This window comes from Merops nubicus, unplaced genomic scaffold (assembly GCF_000691845.1).
Source record: "Merops nubicus isolate BGI_N331 unplaced genomic scaffold, ASM69184v1 scaffold20819, whole genome shotgun sequence".
Lineage (NCBI taxonomy): Eukaryota > Metazoa > Chordata > Aves > Coraciiformes > Meropidae > Merops > Merops nubicus.
Genome location: NW_008633327.1, coordinates 99,659 through 105,658, shown reverse-complemented (window position 1 = coordinate 105,658; position 6,000 = coordinate 99,659). Strand labels below are relative to the sequence as shown.

The 6,000-nt window shown below is 39.8% G+C and overlaps 1 protein-coding gene across 1 annotated transcript in view; it reads left to right on the top strand.

The window, feature by feature from the left end:
• Nucleotides 1-6,000, top strand: part of LOC103780536 (slit homolog 3 protein-like) — a gene marked incomplete at both ends in the record, with an annotated part of 123,744 nt that overhangs the window by 23,951 nt on the left and 93,793 nt on the right. The gene's annotated exons all lie outside the window — the stretch shown is intronic.

The window sequence follows — 6,000 nt, the reverse complement described above, 5'->3', positions numbered from 1 at the left end:
GAAGGTGGGACACGGGCGATGGGGGATGGTTTATAGCTGTCTTCTGTGTGTCTCTTAAAAACAAAGAAAAAGAAAAAAGAGAAAAACCTCATGGCGTTTATTTTTAAAGCATTACTAAGTTATGTCTAAGGAAAAAAACGAAGAGGTATATGAATCCATGTGGCAAATGTCCTATTTTGAAGGGGTGGAAGGTGGATGGATTGTCATTTGTATTCAAGTAGAACTCTTACTGACCTTACTAAGAACTGAGCTCGTTAGTTCTCAGACCTAAAAGGCTGATGGCAATATGAAGGAGTTTTTTATACAACTGGCAATGGGCATTTCTGACCTAGCATGTGAGTGAAGCTGGGGTTGGACTGCCATTGATTCATATACTTTCATAGATTATTTTTTTATACCCACAAGTAACATGCAGTAATTCAAGTAAGACTGCCATCGAAGTTGGTAAGATTGTGTGTGTTAGTGAGTTTTGAATCAAAACTTGCATCAGAGCTCAGGCAAAGATTTTGTGTTGTGAACTAGATGGGAAATATTTCTGTCTAAAAGTAACCTCTGAAGTAACATAAGCACATTTTCTCAACCCTATCCTTTATTTATGGCCCAGCCATCAGTAAAAGGACATTTATTGCTGTATACAGCACAACTAAGCAGACTGCTTCTTTGGGGGGGGGGGGGGGGGGGGGGTTGACGCGGTTCCTATTGGTTATATATTTTAGATTACTGCATTTTTGTATACTGTAAAGACAAGCAGGTTTCAGTGAGCAAATCCATCAGTGTGTACTGAGAAGAAAAACAGAAAAATTACTATTATTGATGGAGAACCTTGCAGTGTTTTCTATAAAAATTACTATGATTTTTGTCTTTTTCCTCTGAACAAAAAAATAAATACTATGATTAATTGTGTTCCTGGTGGTAAAAGATTAATGAGTCTAGATGGGGATGCAGCGTGGAACTGAATGGCAGCAGCCCAAAACAAGCTGTGGTGCTTTGTGTACGTCTGTGAGCAGTATGCTGAGCTAACCCTCTCTTCATGGGGAAAATAAAATGAAGCTAACTTCACTTGCAGTCAGGTTTTCTTGGGCATGCTTGTTAAAGTCTTCAATCACTTGTGACTCAAGCCACAAAATTTATAATCAGACCTGAAATTCTGACATGCTTTTATCTAGGGTTTTGGATTGTGTCCATCATAGTAACAAAATAATTAGCCAGTAATATTCATATTTAAAGAAACTGGAAATGAAAATGCATAAATACAATTCAGAAAGGAAAGTAGAATGCAGAAACAGATTGGTATAAATCTGTACCCAATTTACTATTGTTATTTTCTTCTGTTTTTATTCATAGGCTAGAAAGATGAATGTTCTGTATGTGCATGCATGCCTTGAACAATGGTACAGGTTATTGGATAAGGCAAACACCATCTGATATCGTTTATGAAAGATCATAACTAAGAAGAGCAACAATGCAGAACACAGTACCTGGTGATGTTGAGAATAGTATTTTGTGTGTTCTTATCTTGGGGGTCCTTTCCTTGAGGCATTAGGCTGCTTTTCCCTTGGTCTCCAGTTCTACAATTATATCAAAACCACATGCATAAGACATAAACCTGACTTATGAAGGAGAGCAGGGATTGCACAGCTTCAGAACAAAGATTTCCGCAGGATGAAAGCTAATTCTATTCAGAAGCTGAACAGAGGAGGTATCCTTGCCTGTAGAGTTTCCAGATGGCAATGAGATACATTGTACTCGACTCCCTGTCTGCTCACATGAGACAGGGGGAGCGCCTAATGATTTAGAAGGATCTTCGTAAATCAATCCAGAGAACAGACATCCTTGGCACCTGTTCTGCTTAAGTTGTCCCTTTGAATCATGACTGCGTCAGACTTGGCATTTAGCAGGAATTTTCCATGTTTTCATTTTGAGGAATATGTTTCATCCCAGGACTTGACACAGCATGTCTCTGTACAGGAAAGTCCGTGAGGTATGAATCTTCATCATTCAAAGTCAGACTGTTAAGCAGTGCTTTGTGTTATCCAGGGATGAGCCAGCACAGTCCTACTGGGATGGTAGTGCTTAGTAACTCGTCCGTGCCCCTGCTGGCTGTGGGATTCATCTTTTCCTCAGTGTATGATAAAAGAATTGTTATTTTAAATACTTTTGTAAATGTGTATCTCTTTTCTCAAAGGATTCTCATTTCAGGATCCTACTATTTTAATGTAGTTAGTTCAATACATTTCGTACATGTCAGTGGTCAGGTAGATGGTTTTGCAGGGAAAACAGAGGATGTGAGGGCTTGATTAAGGAAGCAATGTGAGAGATTTTTATCCTAACCTGGTCTTTAACCTTTGAGAAAAGCTGAAGATGCACAGAAGGTGGGAACTCTGTGGGAGCAGGTACTAAGCCTGAGTCAGGATCACACCCATTAGTAGTTAAACTTCGGTGAGCTTAATACCTTGACATCAGGGAAAGGACCAGATCTGAAGTTGTCCTGAAGCAATATGTGTGTTTTCCACATTCATTTGAATTCTACAAAGTATCGTAAAGGGGACTGTCAGGAAGGACCTAGGATGAGAAAAAGAAAAATGTGATTCTTCAGTAAATTAAGAGCAGAAAGGGTGCTTTTTGTATGAGGATAGAAGAGGGATTAGAAGGAATGGTGAAGAAAGGCTGAGATGTTTAACGTTTCTTCAAACCGAAATGGTCGAGGAACATCAAGAAGGTAATGTTAAGAAGACACATTCAGAGGTGCAAATAGGCTAAACAGGCTAAAACTTCATTCTGCATTTTTTTCTTTCAGTTTTTATTCCATCTCCTCACCATCCTTTTAGAGAGCAAGAAAATATTTAGCAGGAAAAACTTACTTCTCTTTTTAATTCGTCATTAAGGCACTTTTCCCAGATACTATTTCCTCCCTGAACCAAATGACTCAAGCTTTAACTGATAATGATGGAACAACATCTGCAAAGGTTATGAGTGGACATAAGAAGGAGATTCTGTGCAACAGGGAGATCATGTACATAATCCTTTTTAAAAGGAGAATTGGAAGCATTATAGCATGAAATGAAGGAACAGCAGGGAAAGGGGCACGTTTTTGCCCAGGGCTGCGAGACAGGCAAAGCTGTGGAATATGCTATCAAATGTTTATGCCTCATATTGCAATAGATACTACTTCCTGTGGTTTGCTGTCTTTCTTTTAATGTGATGCACCAAAATTCTAATAACCCCCCCCCTTGCTGAACTCTTTCCCAACAGCTATAGAATCTGAGATGAAAAAAGGCTTTTCTGAAAGATAAACTGGAGGAACAGGCTGTGATGAATTCTTTCTCTCTTCTGTTTAGAAAAGGGAAATATTGTCGTTTTCCATAGGAACAGTGGAAATCTGATGATTATTTTCTTTTTGGTTGCATCTGCCCACTATGACCACCTAAGGATCCAACGGTACTTGCCAGCCTTAGGTCACTGGAGGCTGCTATCTTAGTAGGAATAGGAGGAAGAAAAGAACAACAAAAGTCTCCTGCTCAGTAGCATTTGATTAAGTTCTCTGCACAGCAGTTTTGTTCTCTAAAGCAGTGCTGGGCTTTAGGAGGAAGGGAAATGAATCTGTGAGCAGATTGTGTTGTCTGTGATGCCTTATTGTCACTTCAAGAGTTGGCAGGATCCTTGATTGCTGCGTGACACTGTGTGTGAAGTAGACTTTGCAGAGACCTGCCCTTGTATTCAGCTGCATTTCTTCTTTTTCCCTGTGATATGTTTTTGTTGTTCAGTATTTTGTGAATTTCAAGAGTGATGAAGGTTCCATCCGCTGTACTAACACAAACCATTTCCAATAACGGACAAAGTGTATGTCTATCTATGACCATGACATTACAAAAGCTTTTTAACTTCTATTTCTTAGAAATAATAGTCTTTGAAATAAGGTTACTAGTTGAAATACTATGAAGTGAACATATCTTCCTGCTTCATTTTGCACTGGGACATGCACTGTATCTAACTGACTTTAATGAGTTACTTCAGTTCCGGGTAGTGCTGTATAAGTCAAAGCACAGGGAGTAACAGGAGGAGGGCAGTGAGCCACCTGGCAGTAGAGTTCTCTCCTTTTTGGACACGGCTTCTTGTTAACCCAACCCAAATCAAAGTCAGCCTCTTGGTATATATGGATCCAGAGCTTGCATGTTTAGGGCTAGTGTCATATCTTTCATGCTATCCCATGTTATTAGACAGTAATGTAGTTGCTGTTTATTGACTCAGAATTTTCAAGGCATTTGAGAAAACTACTTCTTACTGATTGGAGTTTTCCTCCTAATTCTTTGTGTCTTTTCCATTCACTGTCTTCATGTATATTCACCTTTCTTGGGTTACCTACTTTGGAAGAGAGTTCCTATTGTGATCACCTGTAATTTCCTTCTCTCTTCTCTGTGTTATTTTAGCCTTAGAAGCAGAGAACTGCAGTGGACAGAGTGTTCCCAGTCAGGAGAGCACAGGCCACATCTCTGGGCTTTTTGTCTGGTCCCTATGGCAGTTCATGCATTTCCTCCCCACGGTCTCCTAAGGTTATCCTTTCTCTGCTCTTAGTGACATGTAAACACTGTTTAAGCTCTTTGAGCTCTCTAAACGAAAGGTGCAATGTATTGTTAATCCTCAAACACCGTTTAAAAGTCACGAAAAGTGAGTGAATTTGATCCAGATCTTACATTATTTATCTGATTGAAACACTCTCCTGTTGTTCCTGTGATTTGCCAATCACTCCAGTAACAACTTTCCAAATTCCTTCCATTTTTAGTAAGCAAATAGTAATTTACAGCCTATGAATTTGTATTCCTGCCCTTGGCATTCTGTGTGTGAAGGAAAGCAGCGATGCCCCCCTGCTCTTGTAGGAGCACCGCAGCGACACGTGTGCGGGGCGTCAGGCCTGTGCCTGCCCGTGGTGGGCTCTCCAGCAGCTCCTGCCTCAGCAGGCACTGAGCCCTGGCAGCCTGTGCGTCTGGCCGTGCTGGAGGATTGGCAGTCCTGCACAAGGAACACGCCTTGCATCATCAGAGCTTTTGCCTGGGCAGAGTGAGGCAAAGGAATATGAAACATCAGCGATAATACGGGACAACTGGAAAAGCAACTGCATTCAGATTTCTTCCTGTGGCGGTTTTTTGGTGTTTGGTTTTATTCAGTTAAATGCTGTATGTTTAGGTTTTTTTTTCCCTGAAAGACAGAAAGGCTCAACAAAAATACCTTCAGAAACTCTCTGAATATTGTGAAACTGAGGATATGCATTTGTTTTGTGTGATAATAGTTCTATATCTGAATGGAAAATGTTTAACAACAACAAATCACCTGCAGATTAAATCCTAGACTGAATTAATTCATAATTATGAATATGAAATGTTCACTGCACACTGTAACTCAGTAGGTTTGAGGTCTGGTTTGCATGAAATTTTTCTGAAGTTGAAGTCACTAGAGAATGTAATGCAACTGTAGTAATGGAGCTAAATTCTTTTGTACAGTAGAAATGTTTCTGTTGAAAAAGTACTTTGGCTGTACTGTATGCTGACTGTAGCCCTCCTTTTTCTGTAAATCTTTGGTAGCAATTCAGATCTTTATGTTAATATTTGTGTCACTTGCACTAACCCTTCGCTAGCTCATGATGAACACTACGGTGAAGGTTTCCTGCACTACAGGAGGGGGGAAGTAGGCAGAATGAAAACCATTTTACTCAGAGAAGCATAAGTTTAACAACATAGAGCAGGTGGATCTCTTTGGCAGAGAGTATGGTTCTTCAATAAGAAAGTAAATTGATGTGCCCCAGTTAAAAAGTTTAAGGCTGTGCCTCGTTTTATTTTTAACTTGAGGTAGTCTTCAAAAAAAACTAAACATCTGAACTGCTTTATTATCAGCCAACCTTCTTATTTGCAATTACAGGAAAGAGGCAATGAAAAGGGAGAATGAGTGTGTTGAGTCACATCCATATCACTTAGGCATCCAAATAAAGTAGTTGTCCTGGATTCCTCA